Source organism: Lepidochelys kempii, chromosome 22, assembly GCF_965140265.1.
Source record: "Lepidochelys kempii isolate rLepKem1 chromosome 22, rLepKem1.hap2, whole genome shotgun sequence".
NCBI classification, from domain to species: Eukaryota; Metazoa; Chordata; order Testudines; family Cheloniidae; genus Lepidochelys; species Lepidochelys kempii.
The window spans coordinates 1557762-1582629 of NC_133277.1; the positions used below are offsets into that span (position 1 = coordinate 1557762).

A 24868-nucleotide genomic window follows, 5' to 3' on the forward strand; every position below is an offset into this window, starting at 1 on the left:
GGGTGTTCTTATGACTGTTATTTGCCTGACCCAGAGTGACCACCTGCACATAGAGGGGCACAATACTCCCTTCTGTAGCGTCCTATGCAGGGTTCCCAGAATGAGTCAGATCAATGGAAAAAATAACAGTGTTCAGTGCCTTGTAGATCTAATTGGCAAAGGGCAGAGGCAATGCACACAGTCAATGCTCTGTTAGGGATGTTCAGAAATAGTGACGAGGAAGACAGCAAAGAACTAAATTCCTAAGAAAAAAGAGAGCAACAGCAAAATACACAGATCTTGGCAGGTTCCAAAGAAAGAACAGGGCATACCTAGGAGTCAGAAGTACCACTGAGGCACAGAATGGCTTCTGTAGGCTCCGAAGTAATTCAGTACTGAGTCTGGGCAACATCCCTACATGTGCTTAAAGACCAAAAGGACCCTATAAGAATTAAATGTAAGTTGGTGTCCCTTCTGGGGACCCAGTGCCCATTTAATTCAGTGAAAATATTTCCGTTGACTTCCATGGGCTTTGGATCAAGCCCTTGTTCTGGAACAAGTCAAGGAAAGTGAATCCTATTTATCATCATCAGGGCACATGCAGCAGGCTGAGAGCACAAGCTATGGATGCAGAAGGAGATAGTGAAGGATGAACAAATGTATCAGGACAGAGGAGAAGAAGAGAATTTGTAATCATTCCCTGCAGAATGCCGGAGAACATCTACAAAGAAATCAAAGACACAATGTGTCAAGGTGATGGGTGGCCAAAGGCAGTGGCCCTAGGGACTATTGCCAGGCTGTTCTCACCTGCACTAGGGTCAGGGCAGAGAATTCACTCCCCAGTGCCTCTATTCTCAGGGGCACTCAGTGGGAGCTAAGTGCTGTTGAGGGCTGTGAGAACAAAAACTTGCTGGAAGTTGAAACTATAAGACACTCTGCCTTGTGTGGGCTTTAACTAGCTCTAAAGTCTATAGGGTAGCAAACAGACTTATGGTAATGGGCAGCCTCCTCATCCAGAAGGTAGAGAATCGGGCAGAGGAATCTTGAATCTACCTCTTGTTAAGAGGAATGAATTGTACATGACTGTGGAAATAATTCATAGGCTTGCTAGCAGTGACCATTCATTTAGCATTATATGAACTGAGAACACCGGACGATAAGAACAACTAGAAAATAAGAGGGAAAAATAAAGCTAGCCTCATTCATAAATAAGGGAGCAAGCAATATCAGCAATGGCTCTGAGATGGCCAAATATGGAGGTACGGAATCTAAAAATAATGTATTCCAAAAAGAAAGACTGAGAGGAAGGATGGACTCAGGGTGGGTGTTCCCTCTCATTTTGCCCACCCATGTGCGGAAGGAACTGTGTTATGAGCACCGATGTGCAGGTGATGTGTGACACATCACCTTCAAATTAGTGCACATAACACAATTCATGTGGTGGGGGTGGGGCGGGCTGTGCCTGGGTCCCTGCTGCCCTGGCTCGGACTGGGTTTGGGCTGGGCTGCCCCAGCCCTGGCAGGTTGGGTTCCCTGCACGCCTGCATGGCTCTAAATAGGCTGCTGCACAGCCACGTGGCCACGCAGCTTACAGGGAACTTAGCTCAGGGTTCAGGCCCTGGACTGGGCCTCAGGAGATACAATACTTGTGTCACCTTAAGCAAGTCACCGAGACAGAGATTTTCAAAGGCAGGACTGGCATAGAGGCACCTAACTGCACTCTGTGCCTTTGAAAATCTCCTCCTTAAATTCTCTGGGTGACAGTTCCTCAACTCGAAAATAAAGGTAACAAAACTTCCTTTCTCCCATGCTTTATCTGTCCTGTCTCTATGGCAGCAGTTTTCAAACTTTAGCAACCCGAGGACCCCCATTTTGATTTAAAATTTCCTGTGGACCTCCAAGACCCAGCTCAGCCCCAGGGCCCACCCCCAATCCACCCCTTCCCCCAAGGCCCCATCCTCGCCCCACCTCTTCACGCTCCCCTCCACCCTCTGCCCCTCCTCTTCCCCTCCTCTTCCCGCCCCCTACCCCAAGTAGTCCCGGTCCCCGCTCCTCCCGCTCCTTCCCAGTGCCTCCTGAGGGAGGGAGGAGGAGGATCCGATCAGCAGGGCTGGCGGACCCTCTGGAGTACCCTTGTGGACCCCCAGGGGTCTGCAGACCCCAGTTTAAGAAACGCTGCTCTATGGGCTTTTGGGCAGGGGCTGTCTTTTGCTAAGGGTTCATTCCACCGTGCCTGAGAGGCACATCCTCAAACACTTGAATTAGTGATGGACTATCCCTCCAAGCACAATAAACAAAGTCCAACTGTGAACTCTCAAGGCACCAGGGCTAGCCAAACAAGGGAGAGCTACATCCTCCTGCTAGCATGGAGCAGCATTTAGGTTGGGTCAAGGACTCTTCCAGATGTGTGTGCTGCATTCTCCACTTGGGGGCCTTGGAGCTCTTTGTAGCTTACATATTTGCAGTGGTAGAGAGGGCGGGGAGGAAGGTCTGAAAACATAAGTTTATTCTCGAGATTTTCCAGACCAGCAGTGGGGTTAGCTTTGATGCAGTAAAAGCCTGAGCAGGATTTTGTCTGCAAAAAGAGAACCAAAATCAGAACTAGTTTAGTTCCAGGTTCCACTGTCTCCAACCCCAAAAGGTTCAGAAGGAAAGAGGGTTTGGGAAAGGTATTTCTGGGTTCAGTCCTCTGGTTAGTACTGTGCTAAAACATCCCTTCCTATAAGCCCATAGGTGGAGTCCTAATGGAAGGAGCTCATGTCCTCCGCACTCGGGTTTCTAGACAGGAAGTTTATGGATAGCTATATTGATTGAGTTCTGATGCAGTTTCCTTTTAGATGCAAAGGTAAAACTATAGGTGAAGAACAGAAGTTGAACTCTTTGGAAAACTGTTTCATTGGAGCTCCTGCCTGGCAGGGCTTCAGACCCATCCCTCAGGTGCTCAGATACCATGATGGAGGATGCAATATAGGAATGTAGACAGACAGGCAGACTCTGGGCAACAGGTGTTGGAGTAGGACGACAGGAAAATGTTAAAGATTGTCGGTGTCTACCTGTGAATTTGGGGACACGCCTGGTAGTGCAGAAATATGTTCCAGATGACTAGGACCTTCAAGGTAACTGGGAAACTTCCTTCTATAGGGAACCCTTGGCCAGCAACAAGAGATCCCAGCTTTGAAGGAGCATCCGATGAAGTGAGCTGTAGCTCACGAAAGCTCATGCTCAAATAAATTGGTTAGTCTCTAAGGTGCCACAAGTACTCCTTTTCTTTTTGCGAATACAGACTAACACGGCTGTTACTCTGAAACCTGTCATAGAATGCAATGAGATCCCTAAGGAGTTTTCAAGAAGTGGAGAAGCCTGGTCAAGGAGAGCACCTAAGTTACCACTGCTGCTGACCCCCTGAAAATGCTCCTGGGAGAGAGCTGAGGAATACAACCAAACGCAATCATGAGAACTCTGCCATTCTTCTTGCAAGAAACTCCTGTTTAGTTCATCAGATAAGTGTCCTGACCTCTCTCCTTTTCCAGAATGCTACATTTTGTTCATAAGAGTCCAAGACCCGGCTGGAAGAGGCATGATCTCAGACTGGCTGCTCAAACAGGCTCTGCCTTTTGCATTGCAATGGCTGCCCAGCAGTTTGTCTCTGAATCTCTGAGCTACATTTTCAGCATATTAATGATGTTGTAGAAGCAAAATCCCCTGCAGCCCCCTGTAAAAGTGCTTCTCCCTCCTCTGCTGTCAATATATGGAATTTTCCAAACAAGATACAGCCTTCCCTCTGTAAGGTGCAGGGTCTGACTGAGCTCTCCCCTGCCATCGGTTGATGAACTGAGGGAAAAGACTATATTTGCATAGACACACCTACTCTGCTAGATGCTCAGCAGACAGACCTGCTTTGCCAAAATGTTCAATTTTGGCTGTTTGGGGCCACCAGGAGACAAGGAACAAGTGTTCCTGTCTACTGCTATGGACTGTGTTTAAAGAACCCTAGATACTATTTATCCCGCCACCTTCAGTGTTTAAAGGTAAAGCTGGTCAGACTCACTTTAAAGTCCTTACTCCTACCAGCGATCACCAGAGCTGTAATCATGGCTGAGCAGGTCTAGGGGGTGGAACTTTAGACCTGGTGTGGAGACAGTGTTGAGTGTAAGACAATGCAGAGGATGCGACAGCAGTGAAGTTCCCCACTACCTGCTGAAATCACCAAGAACGGGGCTCAGTGGTGGAACCTCACAATGTGGCAGCATATGTAAAAGCAGAAGTGGCAGAGACAGCAGTGAGGAGCAGCAAAGGCAGCTGCAGCAAGCAGTGGCAGAGACAACAGTGACAGCCATGGTGAGCCATGGCAGCAACCCTGCCCTCTTCAGGAATGGGAGGTGAACCCACATGAACGCACCCTGAAGTCTGTGACATGACTGACTTCAGACAACCAGTCATGAGAACGGTGCAGCAGAGGGAAAGGGAGTGGCATGTTAAAGGGACATTCATCTTTTGGACTTTCGCACACTGAGACCATGGACACTGCCGAAGCTATTGTGGGGCAGGTGTTTACTTATGGTCTGCACACTTTTGACGCACTGTGGGGTTCCCTCTCCCTCTTTATAATAGATTTATTTTGTTCCACACAGACTCAGTGCTTCTGAGTGGACAAGTATTGCCTCTGAGAAGCACCCTAGGGTAGTAGTTAGTTTTCCCAGATTTCTGGGTGGGGCTTGAGCCGATTGTTTTTTAATGTCAAGAGGAGCTCGTAGATACTGAGCCAGTCCTTGTTGCTGCTGACATTCCGGGCAGAAGGGTTACGCCCCTAAATGCGCACACTTACATTCTTATACACTTGTGCACACACACACACACAACTGAGACTGTGCTTCACATATCCCTCCCAGCCCCCTCAAGCACAAGAGGACTGGAAAAAAAAATTTTCAGACCCTATCCATATCCCGGAGGAGTCACTGCTGAGTGGCAGACAGAACTCTCCCACTCTCTGCTGCTGGCTGCAGCCCCAGGGGAAGGTGGGGGGAAGGAGACCAGGAGTTGTTGGAGCAAAACACATTTTTTTAATTACAAAGATTCTTTCAAGCCCAGATTAACCATGAACTAAACATTTCCTTCAAGGGGGCTTCCTAATTTTCTCACTTTGTGAAAGTGTCAAATATCACCAGCGATGATGAGCACTGTGAATATCTGCTGGAAACTCTGTGTAAAGAACTGCACAAGGAAAGCCATTTGAAGATCACAAGTTTATGGATCCTACAAAAGCTCTAAGGAAGGAGATTTCACCACCTCCTAGGTAACCCATTCCAGTGCTTCACCACCATCCTAGTGAAAAAGTTTCCCCTAATATCCAACCAGGACCTCCCCCACTGCAACCTGAGACTATTGCTCCTTGTTCTGTCATCTGCCACCACTGAGAACAGCCGAGTTCTATCCTCTTTGGAGCCCCCCTCACTCTTCTCTTCTGCACAGTAAATAAGCCCACTTCCCTCAACCTCTCTTCGTAAGTTATGTGCCCCAGCCCCCTGATCATTTTCATTGCCCTCCGCTGGACTCTCTCCTTTCTGTAGTGGGGGGCACAAAACTGGACACAGTACTCCAGATGTGGCCTCACCAGTGCTGAATAGAGGGGAATAATCACTTCCCTTGATCTGCCAGCAACGCTCCAATATGCCATTAGCCTTCTTGGCAACAAGGGCATACTATTGATTCATATCCAGCTTCTCATCCACTGTAATCCCCAGGTCCTTTTCTGCAGAACTACTGCTTAGCCAGTCGGTCCCCAGCCTGTAGCGGTGCATGGGATTCTTCCGTCCTAAGTGAAGAACGTTGCACTTGTCCTTGTTGAACCTCGTCAGATTTCTTTTGGCCCAATCCTCCAATTTGTCTTGGTCACTCTGGATTCTATCACTCCCCTCCAGTGTATCTACCTCTTCCCCCAGTTTAGTGTCATCCACAAACTTGCTGAGAGTGGAATCCATCCCATCATCCAGATCATTAATGAAGATGTTGAACAAAACCGGCCCCAGGACGACCCCGGGGCACTCCTCTTGATACTGGCTGCCAACTAGACATTGAGCCATTGATCACTACCCGTTGAGCCCGACGATCTAGCCAGCTTTCTATCCACCTTATTGTCCATTCATCCAAGCCATACTTCTTTAACTTGCTGGCAAGAATACTGTGGGAGACCGTATCCAAAGCTTTGCTAAAGTCAAGGTTTATGACGTCCACCAGTTTCCCGATATCCACAGAGACAGTTATCTCATCATAGAAGGCAATCAGGTTGGTCAGGCATGACTTGCCCTTGGTGAATCCATGTTGATTGTTCCTGATCACCTTCCTCTCCTCCAAGTGCTTCAAAATGGTTTCCTTGAGGACCTGCTCCATGATTTTCCCAGGGACAGAGGTGAGGCTGACTGGTCTGTAGTTCCCCAGATTCTCCTTCTTCCCTCTTTTAAAGATGGACACTATATTTGCCTTTTTCCGGTCGTCCAGGACCTCCCCCACTCTCCACGAGTTTTCAAAGATAATGGCCAATGGCTCTGCAATCACATCAGCCAACTCCCTCAGCACCCACGGATGCATTGCATCCAGACTTGTGCATGTCCATGTTTTCTAAATAGTCCTTAAGCTGTTCTTTCACCACTGAGGGCTGCTCACCTCCTCCCCATACCGTGCTGCCCAGGGCAGCAGTCTGGGAGCTGACCTTGTCTGTGAAGACGGGGGCAAAAAAAGCTTCCCTGATATCTGTTGGAAGACTACTACTGCAAAACATAATATGTCCTGTAAATTTTTAGCGTGAGTAGGGGACAACTTTCTGATTCAGATTGTTGAGGAAACAACTTCAGGGACGTTCATTTTGCATCTGGTTTTGACCAGCAGGGATGAATTAGTTGTGAACGTGAAGGGGGTCCAGAACTTGAGAGGAAGTGATCATGATCTGATAGAATTCAAGATCCTAAGGAAAGGAAGACATGAGGACAGCAAAATGAGGACACTGGACTTCAGAAAGGTGGATTTCAATTAACTCAGAGAAATAGTAGGCAAGGTCCCAGGGAAAGACCAAATAGGAAGAAAATGAGTCAAAGGGGGCTGGCAGTTCCTAAAAGATGTAATACTAGAGGCTCAATATAAAGCTATTCCAGCATACAAGAAAGATAAGAAGAACCACAGGGGGGGTCAATGTGGCTGCACAAGGAGCTTTTTAGCTATCTAAAAAACATACATACAGGAAATGGAGGGAGGGGCATATCACAAAGGAAGAATACATGGGAATAGCATGAGCGTGTGGGAAGAAAATCAGGAAGGCCAAGGCAAGGAATGTGTTACAGCTGACAAGAAATGTGAGAGATGACAAGAAGGGGTTGTGTGTGTGTGTGTATATATATGTCAGACAAAAAAGAAAGATCATGGACACTGTCGGTCCACTGCTCAGTGGAGAAGGTGAGCTGGGAACGGAAGATGATAGGAAGGAAGAGCTGCTCAGGGTCTACTTTGCTTCAGTCTTCTCACAAAAATTAACATTTGATCAGATGACTAGCAAAGTTACCATAGATAACAAAGGGGAAGGGATGCAGAGATCTGATCAATTTGAATGAATTCAAATCAGCAGGGCCTCATGCTATTCACCCCAGGGTACTGAAGGAATTCGCTGAAGGGTACTGAAGAAATCTCAGAGCCACTGGCCATAATATTTACAAACTCATAGATGACAGGAGAGGTCCTGGAAGACTGGAGAAGGGCTACCATAGTGCCTATCTTTAAAAAAGGGGGAAAGGAGGAGCTGGGGAACTATAGGCCAGTCAGCCTCACCTTGATACCTGGAAAGCTACTAGAACGATGTATAAAACATTCAATTTGTGAGGACCTGGAAGATGACAAGGTAATCATCAACAGCCAGCATGGATCTAGGTCAAGAACAAATCATGCCAAACCCAGCCTGATTTCCTTCTTTGGCAAGGTAACTGGTTTGGTGGTTAGGAGGAATTTGGTGGATATAATATACCTGGCCTTCAGCAAGGCTTTTGACACAGTCCCAGATGACATTCTGATAAGTAAGCTGGAGAAATGTGGGCTCGGTGGAACTACCATTAAGTGGATACATAACTGGTTAAACAACTGCAAACAAAGAGTAACTATTAATGGAATGTCAGATTGGAGGGAGGTCTCAAGTGGGGTTTCACAATGATCTGTTCTGGGTCTGGTGTTGTTTAACATCTTTATTAATGACCTGGATGTAGGAATAGACAACACACTGATCAAATGTGCAGAGGACACAAAGCTGCCAATACCTTGGAGGATCGAGCTAAAATTCAAAGGGATCTTGATAAATTAGAGAGCTGGGCTATAGACAACAAAATGAAATTCAACACAATAAATGTAAGGTGCTACATTTAGGGAAGAAAAACCAAATGCACAAATACAGAATGGCAGATAACTGGCTTGGCAGTAGCACTGCTGAGACAGATCTGGGAGTTGTGGTGGATCACAACCTCAACATGAGTCAACAGCTGTTGCAAACAAAGCAAATGCAGTTGAAGGTTTCATTAACAGGGGTATAGCATGCAAGTCCTGGGAGGTGATAGTAGTGCTCTACTCGGTAGGTTAGAGTAGAGTGGTGAGGCCTCAGCTGGAGTACTGTGTCCAGTTTTGGTCACCACTTTATAGAGAGGATGTGGAGAAACTGGAAAGGATCCAGAGGTGAGCGACAAGGATGATCAAAGGGATGGAATGCAAGCCGTATGAGCAAAGGCTGAAGGAACTGGAGGAGCTTGGAAAAAGAGGAGTTTGGAAAAGGGGAGATTAAGGGGGGAGATGATAGCAGTCTTCAAATACTTGGAAGGCTGAAAAAGATGGAGAAAAGTTGTTCTCTTTTCCCACAGAGGACAGGACAAGAGGCAATGGGTTCAAACTACAGCATAAAAGGTTTAGATTAAATTTCAGGAAAAACTTCTGAACTGTAAGAACAGGAGGACAATGGGACAGACTGCCTAGGGAGGTTGTGGAAGCTCCTTCACTGGAGGTTTTTAAAAGGAGGCTGGATAGCCGTCTGCCTTGGATGGGTTAGACACAACAAATCCTGCATTTTGGCAGGGAGTTAGACTAGATGACCCTTGCAGTCCCTTCTAACCCTGTGATTCCATGATTCTAACTTGAGTTAAAACTCATGCGTTGCCCCTAACTCAAGTCCCATTCACCCACAAAAACCCTTCGCTCTAGTTGGCTGGACCAAGAGGAGGCTAAAACTTGGGTGATCACATGTTAACTACTAACATGACCACTGCAGTGTGGACGCACGCTACCGGCAATTGAGTGCCACTGCTTCTCCAGTACCTTCCCACAATTTCCCTCATGTGCCCAGAAAAGACAGACAAGTTCTCCCACAATTCATTGGGGCAGAATTACTGGAACAGCTGAGTTTATTACAGTGCTAAGAACACTGGGATGTGCCCCCAGAAGTCTTAGTGCCACATGAGTAAGTGCAATGCCAGGATGGACACAGAAACGTCAGTGTTAAATGCCGGCTCTCACTTGGGCTAGAATAACTTGAGAGGAGTAATTTGAGTGTAGAAAGCTTGAATGAGCAGGAAGACAGACCCAAAATCTATGACATTACGAACACCTAAAACAATAATAACAGACATGTTAATATAACTGTTTGCTCTGAAGCAAATGACACCGTGAGGTCAAGATTCTAACCTAAGATAACTGCAATATGTCCTAGGGGAAATGAGCTTCTGTACAATGTCTAGTGGCTCTCATGAAACTGAGATAAATGGCTGATAATCACTAGGCAGAGATTTCAAATGTCTTCAGCAGCCCATAAAAAGTCATGTTGTATTTGAGGCCATGTTTACGCTACAGGGAATATAGCTGCATAGCTCTAGTGCCATCCTTATGCTGCTGTAACCCCACAGTGAGATGCAGACCACAGAGATAGAAAGGAACTCCACCTCTCAAGGAGATGGTAGCTTGGCTGATGGAAGCATTCTTCTGTCAACCAACCTGTGTCTACACTAGGGATTAAGTTGGCATAGCTATGGCATGCAGGAACGTGGATTTTTTCACACCCAAGTGCCATAGCTCTGTCAATCTAAGTTTTAAGTGTAGACCAGGCCTAAGTGTCTGCTATAGAGCTGCTACTAGATACAGCTGGTTCCACACAACGTCTGCAAACACACAAAATACAGTGATTCTACATAATGTTAAAGTATTATTGGCAAGGAAAGAAGCATGACAGACAGTCCTTGATTGTTTTGGGCAAGGAAGGTAAAACTCTAGGCACAATTACATCTTAAACTATTCTTCCTTATTAACCAATGACCCATCGGAATGCGGGAAGATGTCCTTTCTCAAACCAAAAAAGGGGAAGGAAGGTTATATGCAAGGAAATATCTTGCATCATGTGAAAGTAAAACTACAGCTCTTGTATTTGGGTTATGGAAAACACCTAGTGAACTCCAGAAGCATCCGGTTTATAGTCATTATTTTCTTCATTGTTTTCCATTTTGTTATACTGTGAAATAGCATGAGAAAAAGTTAGTTACTTACAAGGAGAACCTGTTGCTCTAAATGTTAAGATTTCTACATTAAAACTTAGATTTCAGCTGAATAAACACCAATATTCTTATCTCCGAGGATTAATAATGATAGTTGATGCCATTTGCATTAACACTGATGCTTAATACCAATAGTGCTGTTGCCAGCTCTGTGGATAGCAAATATAAATAGAAGGAATAGTGATGTTGCATGGCAGCATGTAAAGTGTAGCACAGAAACCTTGTGCTGGCAAATGAAATATTTCCATTACTAACAGAGAGAAAAAAAGAGATTTGGGAGAATTAATAACTGAGATTCCTTAGCTTCAAATTGCACTGGTTGCTTTCAGAGGTGTAAGGAGCCCTCGTGAGTCATTACCAAGGATGCATCACTTTAAAATATTTTAAAACAAACCCACCCGGCCATTAAGTGGATAATGTCAGATTTCTCAAGAGATATGCTAACTCCACTGACTCCCTCATGGATTAAACCTTCCAACTGGAGCCAGAACATTAACAGTCCCGCTGCAATGCTTTGTAACAGCCATCCCTGCTAGAGAAAGGTGAACAGTTCAGGGCTTTAACTCTCTAGACATATGGGTGAGAGGCTAGAAAAAACCCTACAGAGAATTAATTTTGCTGGGGGAAGGGAATCTCTGCAGAACAGTTGCTCAGCCGGAGTCCACTGTTCACAATGGAAGAGAGAGTATACCCCTAGAATTAGTTTTATTGTAAATGTTGTAAATGAACCCCATTTATTTTATTGTAAATGATCATCTGTGTACAAGTGGCTACTTTACATGTTGCTGGTTTCCTTTCTGCATATTTGCAGAAGGTGGCAGTGTGGAACATTATTTAACTGTGTTATATAATATAACCCGTTTACTAAAACATGTAGTCAGTTGTCTGCTTTTGATGTGTTTAGATCATTGGACTTATAGTCAAACATAAAACAAATAAAAATGAGAGACAGCTGTTGCTGATAGTGTTATATTTATCTTTGTGAAACAAACTTATTCAGCCACCATAAATATTCCAGGAAGAGTGTTTAGTTTGCTGGAAAGATATGGACAGTTCTCTCTCAATGGGAACCTACAGCTATGAATCTTGAAATAATGGTGTAAACCTGTCACAAATTTCATGTAACTCTGTGGATTTATCTGAAGAAAAACACACACGATCTGCTCTGCAAAATCCATGAAGGGCTATAAATAGCTGAGTTGACTAGCACAGCATTTTGTGGCTCAGTCTGACTCGTGGCAGTCATCAGTCAGCCCCTCTACTGAATGGCACTGCCTTCTGTTCTTTCTCACCTCAGTGTGTCAGAGAAAGCCTGTTTCCTCAGTCAGATAGATTGATGTAATGAACCCATCCCATGCTGAAGGTACAAATAAAATGCTATAGTTTAAGAATAAATGCAGGAATATTCAATCAACACCATGTCAAACACTAAAAGATTCAAAGGCCACAAAACTAAAGACCAAGCCCTACCTCCTCAATACCTTCCCCACCCACATGCCTAGCAGCATGCCCCTGAGGTCAGCAAACTCAGGATCAGAAGCAAAGGTGGATGGGAATCTGGGAGGCAGTGACCATGAGTTGGTTGAGTTTAGGATCCTGACGCAGGGAAGAAAGGTAAGCAGCAGGATACGGACCCTGGACTTCAGGAAAGCAGACTTCGACTCCCTCAGGGAACGGATGCCAGGATCCCCTGGGGGACTAACTTGAAGGGGAAAGGAGACCAGGAGAGCTGGCTGTATTTCAAGGAATCCCTGTTGAGGTTACAGGGACAAACCATCCCGATGAGTCGAAAGAATAGTAAATATGGCAGGCGACCAGCTTGGCTTAATGGTGAAATCCTAGCGGATCTTAAACATAAAAAAGAAGCTTACAAGAAGGGGAAGGTTGGACATATGACCAGGGAAGAGTATAAAAATATTGCTCGGGCATGTAGGAATGATATCAGGAGGGCCAAATCGCACCTGGAGCTGCAGCCAGCAAGAGATGTCAAGAGTAACAAGAAAGGTTTCTTCAGGTATGTTGGCAACAAGAAGAAAGCCAAGGAAAGTGTGGGCCCCTTCCTGAATGAGGGAGGCAACCTAGTGACAGAGGATGTGGAAAAAGCTAATGTACTCAATGCTTTTTTTGCCTCTGTTTTCACTAACAAGGTCAGCTCCCAGACTGCTGCGCTGGGCATCACAAAATGGGGAAGAGATGGCCAGCCCTCTGTGGAGATAGAGGTGGTTAGGGACTATTTAGAAAAGCTGGACGTGCACAAGTCCATGGGGCCGGACGAGTTGCATCCGAGAGTGCTGAAGGAATTGGCGGCTGTGATTGCAGAGCCATTGGCCATTATCTTTGAAAACTCGTGGCGAACCGGGGAAGTCCCGGATGACTGGAAAAAGGCTAATGTAGTGCCAATCTTTAAAAAAGGGAAGAAGGAGGATCCTGGGAACTACAGGCCAGTCAGCCTCACCTCAGTCCCTGGAAAAATCATGGAGCAGGTCCTCAAAGAATCAATCCTGAAGCACTTGCATGAGAGGAAAGTGATCAGGAACAGCCAGCATGGATTCACCAAGGGAAGGTCATGCCTGACTAATCTAATCGCCTTTTATGATGAGATTACTGGTTCTGTGGATGAAGGGAAAGCAGTGGATGTATTGTTTCTTGACTTTAGCAAAGCTTTTGACACGGTCTCCCACAGTATTCTTGTCAGCAAGTTAAGGAAGTATGGGCTGGATGAATGCACTATAAGGTGGGTAGAAAGTTGGCTAGATTGTCGGGCTCAACGGGTAGTGATCAATGGCTCCATGTCTAGTTGGCAGCCGGTATCAAGTGGAGTGCCCCAAGGGTCGGTCCTGGGGTCGGTTTTGTTCAATATCTTCATAAATGATCTGGAGGATGGTGTGGATTGCACTCTCAGCAAATTTGCAGATGATACTAAACTGGGAGGAGTGGTAGATACACTGGAGGGGAGGGATAGGATACAGAAGGACCTAGACAAATTGGAGGATTGGGCCAAAAGAAATCTGATGAGGTTCAATAAGGATAAGTGCAGGGTCCTGCACTTAGGATGGAAGAATCCAATGCACAGCTACAGACTAGGGACCGAATGGCTAGGCAGCAGTTCTGCGGAAAAGGACCTAGGGGGGACAGTGGACGAGAAGCTGGATATGAGTCAGCAGTGTGCCCTTGTTGCCAAGAAGGCCAATGGCATTTTGGGATGTATAAGTAGGGGCATAGCGAGCAGATCGAGGGACGTGATCGTTCCCCTCTATTCGACATTGGTGAGGCCTCATCTGGAGTACTGTGTCCAGTTTTGGGCCCCACACTTCAAGAAGGATGTGGATAAATTGGAGAGAGTCCAGCGAAGGGCAACAAAAATGATTAGGGGACTGGAACACATGAGTTATGAGGAGAGGCTGAGGGAGCTGGGATTGTTTAGCCTGCAGAAGAGAAGAATGAGGGGGGATTTGATAGCTGCTTTCAACTACCTGAAAGGGGGTTCCAAAGAGGATGGCTCTAGACTGTTCTCAATGGTAGCAGATGACAGAACGAGGAGTAATGGTCTCAAGTTGCAGTGGGGGAGGTTTAGATTGGATATTAGGAAAAACTTTTTCACTAAGAGGGTGGTGAAATACTGGAATGCGTTACCTAGGGAGGTGGTAGAATCTCCTTCCTTAGAGGTTTTTAAGGTCAGGCTTGACAAAGCCCTGGCTGGGATGATTTAACTGGGAATTGGTCCTGCTTCGAGCAGGGGGTTGGACTAGATGACCTTCTGGGGTCCCTTCCAACCCTGATATTCTATGATTCTATGATTCTATGATCTGTTGGCTAAAAGCCTCCAGTAAGAACTTGCTGAACTGTCCCAAGTGGAGCACATTCAGGAAGCGTGTGGTTGAGCCTCTCAGCTGATCTCAACTACCAGAGGATAAAATGATGACAGAGACCTCGCAGGAAAGGGTGCCTAGATCAAGGACAGAATAGCACCTGGACACTAATCAGAAGCCAGTACAGAGCACACACATGTGGAACCTGCTCCCAGTAGGCAAGTGAATATCCACATTCTGCACCAACTGAAGATCCTGAGTGGTCTTCAACTGTAGCCCAAAGATGGGCACATTCTGGTACTCCAGTGTGGAGATAACAGTGGCGTGGATACTGCAGTGCTGAACTCCACATCGGAAAGCAAAAGCCCCAAGCTTCTTGCAATGAACAGGTGGAAAGACATAGTCTGGGCTACTGCTGCTATCTGATCGTGAAGTAGCAGGAGATGGGAGAAATCCAAGTGAGGCAGCTGAGTAACAAATGGCAGACAAAACTTGCTCAGATATCATCTCCACCATTTGCTCTAGTTGTTTGTCTCAGGCCACCAAAATTACCTGTGTCTTATTCGCACTGACCCTCCGCCCCATGTCCAACCTTTGGCTTGGGTAGACACTGGAAATCTATCAACTGTACCATCAGGGACTGAATAAACAGAGACAGAACTGTGTATCATCTACGTATGGAAGGAACCACCTCACTTCTACCCTTTTGGCCTCATAGGCACATCAGATAGACTGACAGGGTGGGGATGTGGGTGTCAAAACAATTGTATAAACCCCCACATGAGAAGTGCCTTGGGCTCAGATGAAGGAATGCCCCCAAATTACCCTCTGTGTCCTCTGCAAGAGAAAATGTCTCCATCCATCTCTTTGAGTGTCAACAATTGTTCACATCAAAAAGAAAATGCTGTGGTATAAACACCAGCCTACACAAGGCCTCCCACTGCTCCTAACAGGTGCTCCAGCCACAGCAGGAGGATTTAGAAAATCCTCAATTATTTCCACTTCCTGTGATTTTATGTCTCATGTAAAAATCTTTAGGGTGAAAAGAGCTATGGACATATCATAGAATCATAGAAGATTAGGATTGGAAGAGACCTCAGGAGGTCATCTAGTCCAACTCCCTTCTCAAAGCAGGACCAACACCAACTAAATCATCTCAGCCAGGGCTTTGTCAAGCCTGACCTTAAAAACCTCTAAGAATGGAAATTCCACCACCTCCCTAAGTAACCCATTCCAGTGCTTCAACACCCTCCTAGTGAAATAGTGTTTCCTAATATACAACCTAGACCTCCCCCACTGCAACTTGAGACCATTACTCCTTGTTCTGTCATCTGCTACCACTGAGAACAGTCTAGATCCATCCTTTTTGGAACCACCTCTCAGGTAGTTGAAAGCAGCTATCAAATCCCCCCTCACTCTTCTCTTCTGCAGACTAAACAATCCCAGTTCCCTCAGCCTCTCCTCATAAGTCATGTGCCTCAGACTCCTGATCATTTTTGTTGCCCTCTGCTGGACTCTCTCCAACTTGTCCACAACCTTTCTCTAGTGGAGGGCCCAAACTGGACGCAATACTCCAGGTGTGGCCTCACCAGTGCCGAATAGAGGGGAATAATCACTTCCCTCGATCTGCTGGCAATGCTCCTACTAATGCAGCCCAATATGCCATTAGCCTTCTTGGCAACAAGGGAACACTGCTGACATCCACCTTCTCGTCCACTGTAATCCCCAGGTCCTTTTCTGCAGAACTGCTGCTTAGCCAGTCAGTCCTCAGCCTGTAGCGGTGGATGGGATTCTTCCTTCCTAAGTGCAGGACTCTGCACTTGTCCTTGTTGAACCTCATCAGGTTTCTTTTGGCCCAATCCTTCAATTTGTCTAGGTACCTCTGGACACTATCCCTACCCTCCAGCGTATCTACCTCTCCCCGCAGCTTAGTGTCATCTGTGAACTTGCTGAGGGTGCAATTAATCCAATCATCCAGATCATTAATGAAGATGTTGAACAAAACCAGCCCCAGGGCCAACCCCTGGGGTACTCCACTTGATACCGTCTGCCAACTAGACATCGAGCTGTTGATCACTACCCGTTGAACCCGACAATTGAACCAGCTTTCTATCCACCTTATAGTCCATTCATCCAGCCCATACTTTTTTAACTTGCTGGCAAGAATACTGTGGGAGACCGTATCAAAAGCTTTGCTAAAGTCAAGATATATAAGGACAAGAATAATAATTAGCAGCGCTTATACAGCACACTACATGCCACAATGGGCAAGAGTGGCACACCAGTTAGGCTGAATCAGCATATCTTCTGGCTTTACCCCTCCCCAAGTCAGGGTCTCACTGGCCAGTTCTGAGCCCTTCATTATAGCAGATGTCTTGGGCTGCTTGCATCACTGTGTTCCCTCTTCAAATGGACTTTCCTTCACGTGCAGCCTGCAGCCTGGGTGCCATCTGCACGACTCAGTGGAACTCGTGCTGAACCTAGGCTCACATCTTCCAAGTGCTGTAGATGAGAAACTAATTCACCTAACATCAGTTACCTTCAGCCCTGAAATTAACAATGTGCTTGAGAAGAAAATGTGAGCATATTTACGTAGATAACAGCACTGTAAGCATTAAACGTATGCCACTGGAACCTGTGCGGCAGGGTAGAGGCCGAGAGAAAACTCCTGCTAGATGAATGAGCCCACCATCAAACACCCATTCCCCTTAGGTACTTAGAAACCGATCAAGTCACCCTTAACCTTCTCTTTGTTAAACGAAATAAATTGAGCTGCTTAAGTCCACCACAACAAGGCATCTTTTCCGACCCTTCCATCATTCTCACGGCTCTTTTCTGATCCCACTTCAGCAACGGTCGCACCAGGGCCAAAGACAGAGGTAAAATAACCTCTCTGCTCCTACCCAAGATTCCCCCGTTTATGCATCCCAGGATCACGTCAGCTCTTTTGGCCACAGCACCACACTGGGTGCTCACGTTCAGCATATTATCCACCACAACCCCCAACCTTTTCTCAGAGTCGCTGATTCCCAGGACATAGTCCCCCACCCTGTACGTATCAGCTACGTTCTTTGTTCCTTGCTATTCTGTCCTGACCTGAATTTGTTTGTTTTGATTTCATGCATTTTGACCCAAGCAGTGGAGAGCTAGATTCACAAAATGCTGGTGAGAGATAGTGGCTTGCTTGTAATTTTGAGCCTGGTTCTTAGGGTCTCCCCTGGAATGTAGCACACTGAGGTTCAATTCCTCCCTTGAAATGGAGAAGGGATGGGAATTTGGTTCTGCCATATTGCAAGAAAGTGCCATAATCAATGGGCTATGGAATCTTCTGATACTGAGCTTTCTCAATCTCTCCTGTTGAAGCTGCTCTACTCTATATAGCTTGTCGAATAGTCATTGGAGCAGGGACTTCCATGTGGGTCTCCCACGTCTTGGGAGATGGCCTTACCACTTGGTTACAGAATCATTCTTTCTTTCTCCCTGGCCCAAGGACTATTCACTGTTATGATGAATGACTGAATTGTCATTATGAACGTGGATTGGGAGCCGAGCATCGCCCACAGCTGCTAGCAGTAACCTAGGCAGCAGGGCAATGACAGCAGATATACCCCTGATGTAGGGTTGCCAACTTTCTAGTCACATGAAACTGAACACCCTAGCCCCGCCGCTGCCCTGAGGCCCCGCCCTGCCCCACCCCTTCCCCGAGGCCCCACACCCCGCTCACTACATTCCCCCTCCCTCAGTGGCTCTCTCTCCCCCACCCTCACTCACTTTCACTGGGCTGGGGCTGGGGTGCGGGAGGGGGTGAGGGCTCTAACTGGGGTGCGGGCTCTGGGGTGGGGCTGGGGATGAGGGGTTTGGGGTGCAGGAGGGGTCTCCAGGCTGTGGGGTGGGGCTGAAGGATTTGCAGTGCAGGAGGGGGCTGTGGGTTGAGGCACGGGGTTGGGGTATGGGAGGGAGGGAGTGAGGGCTCTGGGCTGGGGGTGCTGGCTCTGGGATGGGTCTGGGGATAAGGGGTTTGGGATGCAGGAGGGGGCTCCAGGCTGGGCCCAGGGATTTGGAGTGTGGGAGGGGGCTGTGGGGTGGGGCCAGGGACGAGGGGTTTGGGGTGGAGAAGCGCGCACCAGGTTTGCTGGGGCTCAGGGTTGGGGCATGGGCTTACCTGGGGCAGCTCCTGGTCAGTGGCACAGAGGGGAAGCTAAGGCAGGCTGCCTGCCTTTCCTGACACCGCACTGTACGTGCCCCAGAAACAGCCAGCAGGTCTGGGTCCTAGGCAGGGGGGTGGGGAGGGCAGGAGGCTCCATGCACCGCTCTCGCCCACAGCCACCGCCCCTCCCCGCAGCTCCCATTGGCCCATGGGAGTGCGGAGCTGGTGCTTGGGCAGCATGCAGAGCCGCGTGCATGTAAAAGTCCCTTTACTTCTTTTTTCCCTTATCTCTCTGAAAAGCCCTTAGTCTAAAGAATTTCTATCCAATTAAAAGGCAAGTGTAGGGGTGTGTGTGAGTGTGAGCGTGTGTGTGTATGAGAGAGAGAGATTCCCTCAGATGTTTTCAGCAGCCAATCTACAATGCTATGTTAAAATCAGTCATCTCTCCCATCTAAATACCCTACTTTTCTCTCTCTCTCAATCTCTCTTTCTCTCTCTCTCACACACACACGTTTAATTGCACACTCTAAATGGATTAAATTGTAAAAGCTGGCTGATATGTCTCAAAATGTAATTGTAAACAGGAAATCATCATCGAGAAAGTGTGTTTCCAGTGGGGTCCCACAGGGATTGGTTCTTGGCCCTACTCAGTTTAATATTTTTATCTATGACCTGGAAGAAAACAAAATCACCACTGACAAAGTTTGCAGATGACACAAAAACTGGGGGAATGGTAAATAATGAAAAGGACAGGTCACTGACACAGAGTGATCTGGATCGCTTAGTAAACTGGGTGCAAGCAAATAATATGTGTTTTAATACAGGTAAATGTGTACATCTCGGAACTGTTGGCCAGACTTACAGGATGGGGGACTCTCTCCTGGGAAACAGTGACTCTGAAAAAAAATTCAGTGACTCTGAAAAAGCCATCCTGGGATACATAAACAGAGGAATCCTGAGCAGGAGTAGAGAGGATATTTACCTCAATATTTAGCACTGGAGCAACCACTGCTGGCATATTGTGTCTAGTTCTGGTGTCCACAATTCAAGAAGGAAGTTGATAAGTTGGAGAAGCTTCAGAGAAGTGCCACAAGAGTAATTAAAGGGTTAGAAAACCTGCCTTATAGTGATAGATTCAAGGAGCTCAATCCATTTATCTTAACAAAGGGAATGTTAAGGGATGACTTGATTACAGTCTCTGAGTACCTAGGCGACGAACAAATATTTGCTAATGGGCTCTTCAGACTATCAAGGAAAGGCAGAACATGATCCAGTGGCTGGAAGTTGAAGCTGGACAAATTCAGACTGGAAATAAGGTGCAGATTTTTAACAGTGAGGGTAATGAACAACTGGAAAAATTTACCAATGGTTGAGGTGGATTCTCTATCACTCAAAATATTTAAATCCAGCCTGGCTGTTTTTCCACAAGATCTGCTCTGAGAATTATTGTGGGGCAGGTCTCTGGCCTGTGCTATCCAGGGTGTCAGACTAGATGATCAAAATCAGTAGTTCTCAAACTTTTGTACTGATGACCCCTTTCACACAGCAAGCCTCTGAGTGCAACCCCCCCTTATAAACAGGGCCACCCGGGGAGGGGGGCAAGTGGGGCAATTTGCCCCAAGCCCTGGGCCCCACAGGGACCCCCACAAGAGTTTTCAGGGGCCCCCATGAGAGTTTTCAGTGGCACTTTGGTAGCGGGTCCTTCAGTGCCGCCGAACACACCAGGAGTGCAGGACCCGCCGCTGAAGACCCGCCACTGCTTCTTCCGCTCCGGGTCTTTGGCGGCAATTTGGCGAAGAGCCCTGAAGACCCGAAGCAGAAGGACCCCAGCCGCCGAAGACCCCAGGCCCCCTGAATCCTCTGGGCGGCCCTGCTTATAAATTAAAAACACTTTTTTATATATTTAACACCATTAGAAACGCTGGATACAATGCAGTGTTTGGGGTGGAGGAGGACAGCTCGAGACCCCCCATGTAATAACCTCACAACGCCCTGAGGGGTCCCGACCCCCAGTTTGAGAACACTTGATCAAAATGGTCCCTTCTGGCCTTGGAATCTATGTATCTTAGCATGCTTCAAAACTATATGGTTCATTTGTCACTGTTCTCTGAAGATAAACATCACAACAGATCACCTCTCTACATCTTCCACATTTAGGGTGACCAGTCAGGAAGTGTGAAAAATCAGGATGGGGGGTGGGGGTAATAGGAGCTTATATAAGAAAAAGCCCTAAATATTCATGTGTTCATGTGACCCAGGCGAGCACACTGCCAAAAAGGAAACAGGAGGAGACTGAGGGCCATGGCCCTGCCCCTTTCTGCACAAGCCCTTACAGCAGGCCAGACCATGAGCACTAAGAGGAGCAGACTGCACCATCCTGGGGATTGGTGTGGAGTAGCCTGTACAGTCCCACTATGTACCAGGAGCCTTGAGGACTCCCCAAACTCCTTTCAACCACCCCCTAATCCATGCTGTATCTGTTTGTCACAATCTAGCCCAAGATGTTCCAACAGGCGGTGTCTTCTGCCAGACCTTGCCATACAATACCGTCAAACTCCTTCCAAGCACCAGGTGTTTTCACTGGGGCAGGTGAAATCCCTCCCATAGGTATAAAGAGGAGTATCATTAAAAGATTTTAAATTACAGCCCCCTCATCTCTGTGAGGAGAAAGGTGTGTGAAGGGGGAGCGGTTATGATGCATCTCTGACGAGAACAGCAATTACAGCTAAGTCATTCTCTTTTCTGAAGATACTCAACCCAACGCATCTCAAGACTAAAATGCTCCAGGGACATCTCAATAACATAAACACTAGAATAAAAACTGCAACAGCCAATAAGAACTTTAGTAGACAAAGTTAATGAACCTTGAATAGCAACATTAAACAACTTTGTTCTTTTTTTAAGTGAAGGCCTGAGGTACCTACACACATTGTAAAGTGTTATATTTATAGAAAGAGAGCGTTAAGATACTTTTCAAACAATCTGGCAAAGGAAATCCTCATCAAAGACACACCTTCAAAGTAAAGTAAAAATATTATGGTTGGGGGGGTTGTTGTTTGTTTTTTTGCAAGAGTTTAGGTGCCACTTGTCTCAGCAAAAGTTTCTGAAATGCTGATAGAACATTCTTGAATCTCATCTACAGGGCAAATTGAAAGGGCTTGAAGTAAAAATACAGCTTAAATTTAGTAAAACTGGTCAAATAATTTTTTGAGAAGTTTCCTTTCTGATCACGAATAGTCCATGAGAAGCTTCTGTTTGTTATTCGAAATCATTTGTTGATTCATTCTTCAACTGTAACTCATTCAAAGTCTCCCTTAGTGTTATGAATTCAAAATCTGATTTGCACAAATATTTTTGTATATTTGCTTGCGCATTACTATTTCCGTGAACATTCTTAATGAGAAGTTTCTATGCATGCATACTTTGAGGAAGTGAACACAAAAGGGGCTTGAATAGTCTGAAAATGAATTGATTAAATATTCATTAATCTTTTGAGAATCTGGCCCATTTTTTTAGGCTATGTTTAAACTCAAGAGGAAACACTTGTATTGGTTCATTTCAGTAGGTTCATATTTGGATCATTTACTTCACTGGGCTGGAAATCTTTTCTTTTAACTGAAACTTTTTGATTCTACAGCACAATTCTGCAGTGAGAGCTGGACTTTGCAACACATTTATTACACTATCTAGTGCCTTGACCATGGCCCTGACTGAGCAAAGAACCAAAGTACATGTTTAAAGTTAAGAAGGCTCCTAAGGGACTAACATCTTCTCCGCGAGCCACTTGGCTTCACTCTCATTGGGAGGTAACAGCGATTCTGAAAAAAGCCAGCTGAACTGATAGCCACTGTAGCCTCTCTCTCATTGAGAACAAAAAGGAAATGACAACCATTTTGAAAGAGGGCAGTTCTTTGTGGAATTCTCTGTAATGGAACATTATTCACCAGCCTCCACTGACAGGCAAACTTTCAGTTATGAAGAATAACAGCAAAAAACTACAATAAGTCCTAAAAAACCCCTCAAAAACTACTCATTGCCCCAATCTATTGAGAGGGCAGGAGGGTGAAACTCAAGAGGTGTATGAGAGCAGGAGAACATGGGGGCTGGAGTGAGGGGGAAACGTATGTGTGAAAGAGAGAGTGTAGGACACATACTCAGCCACAAAGGAGTGTGACTGAACCCAAGAAGCAATTATAGAATGGAAAGACTCATGGTTTCATCACTCTTGAATAAAGTAACAATCCCAGACACATGCCTGATGCCTATAAGGCTTCCATGCTTAATGTCCTGTTCATTAGACAAATCATAGAATCATAGAATATCAGGGTTGGAAGGGACCTCAGGAGGTCATCTAGTCCAACCCCCTGCTCAAAAGCAGGACCAGTCCCCAATTAAATCATCCCAGCCAGGGCTTTGTCCTGAGTTTATGTCAGTACCTAATGTCTTCCTTGAACAAAAAGTTATAAATCCTTTTTTGTATTTGTTGATTTTGCATTTTTAGCATTTGTATGGTAACAATTTGCTTATATTTCATAAATCAACAATTATAAAAACAAAACAAAAAAACCTTCTGCATCAAGATTGCAAAATCAACCTCTCAGTGTTAGGAATCCCATCATTCAGATCATCCAGGCTGACTTTATTTTACTATCTTATACATATACCTTATAATGCAATCAATAATTATATGGTCAAACCAATTTTTGCCTTGGTCACTGGACAGAGTAGGTGCTCACTGCTCAGTAAAGGAAGCATGCTACGAACATAACATAAGAACAGCACACTGGGTCAGACCAATGGTCCATCTAGCCAAGTAACCTGAATTCCCACAGTAGCCAGTGCCAGATGCTTCAGAGGGAATGAACAAAACATGACTTATGAGGAGAGGCTGAGGGAACTGGGATTGTTTAGTCTGCAGAAGAGAAGAATGAGGGGGGATTTGATAGCTGCTTTCAACTATCTGAGAGGTGGTTCCAGAGAGGATGGTTCTAGACTATTCTCAGTGGTAGAAGAGGACAGGACAAGGAGTAATGGTCTCAGGTTGCAGTGGGGGAGGTTTAGGTTGGATATTAGGAAAAACTTTTTTACTAGGAGGGTGGTGAAACACTGGAATGCATTACCTACGGAGGTGGTAGAATCTCCTTCCTTAGAGGTTTTTAAGGTCAGGCTTGACAAAGCCCTGGCTGGGATGATTTAACTGGGAATTGGTCCTGCTTCGAGCAGGGGGTTGGACCAGATGACCTCCTGAGATCCCTTCCAACCCTGATATTCTATGATTCTATGAAAACAGGGCAATTTGTCAATTGATCCATCTCGTGTCATCCACTCCCAGTTTCTGGAGTCAGAGGTTTAGGAACATTGGGCATGGGGTTCCATCCCTGAGCAGTGTCGCTAATAGCCACTGATGGATCTATCCTCCATGAACTTATCTAATTCTTTCTTGAACCCACTTATACTTTTGGCCTTCAAAACATCCCCTGGCAATGAGTTCCAAAGATCCATTGTGTGAAGAAGTACTTCTTTTGTTTGTTTTAAACCTCCTGCCTCTTAATTTCATTGGGTGACCCCTGGTTCTTGCCTTATGTGAAGAGGTCATTAACAATTCCTTATTCACTTTCTCCACACGATTTATGATTTTATAGACATCTATCATATTCCCCCTCAGTCGTCTCTTTTCTAAGATGAACAATCCCAGTCTTTTAATCTCTCCTCATATGGAAGCTGTTCCATACCCCTAATCATTTTTGTTGCCCTTCTCTGTACTTTTTCCAATTATACTACATTTTTTGACATCCTCAAAGAATTCTAATTGTTTGATAAGACATGATTTCCCTTTCCAAAATCCCTGTTGAGTCTTCCCCAACATATCATGTTCATCTATGTGTCTGATAATTCTGTTCTTTACTATAGTTTCAACCATAGTAAACAACTATTTGAGATGGGGCGACGAGACCTGCATGGAGAATTCAAGGTGTGGGCATACCATGGATTTATATAGTGCATTATATTTTCTATCTTATTAACTATCCCTGTCCTAATGATTCCTAACATTGTTACCTTTTTTGACTTCTACTACATTGAGCAGATGTCTTCAGAGAACTATCTATGATAACTCTAAGATCTCTTTCTTGAGTGGTAACACTTAGCTTGGACCCCATCATTTTGTATGTATGGTTGGATTATGTTTTCCAATGTGCATTACTCTGCATTTATCAACACTGAATTTCATCTGCCATTTTGTTGCCCAGTCACCCAGTTCTGTGAGATCCCTTTGTAGCTCTTCACAGTCTGCTTTGGACTTAACTATCTTAAGTAATTTTGCAAATTTTGCCACCTCACTGCTTACCCCTTTTCCCATATCATTTATGAATATCT

General features: G+C 45.7%; 1 protein-coding gene across 14 annotated transcripts in view; it reads right to left on the reverse strand.

Moving 5' to 3' along the window:
* The window catches only part of PKNOX2 (PBX/knotted 1 homeobox 2), a 691764-nt gene that overhangs the window by 337203 nt on the left and 329693 nt on the right, over positions 1 to 24868 (reverse strand). The window contains exon 1 of one of the 14 annotated variants that reach the window (XM_073320714.1): positions 18509 to 18566. The exons of the other annotated variants lie outside the window; for them this stretch is intronic. The gene's annotated coding sequence lies outside the window, so the exon portion shown is untranslated. Of the gene's footprint in view, positions 1 to 18508; positions 18567 to 24868 lie in introns of those variants that run through there. 14 annotated transcript variants of the gene reach the window in all.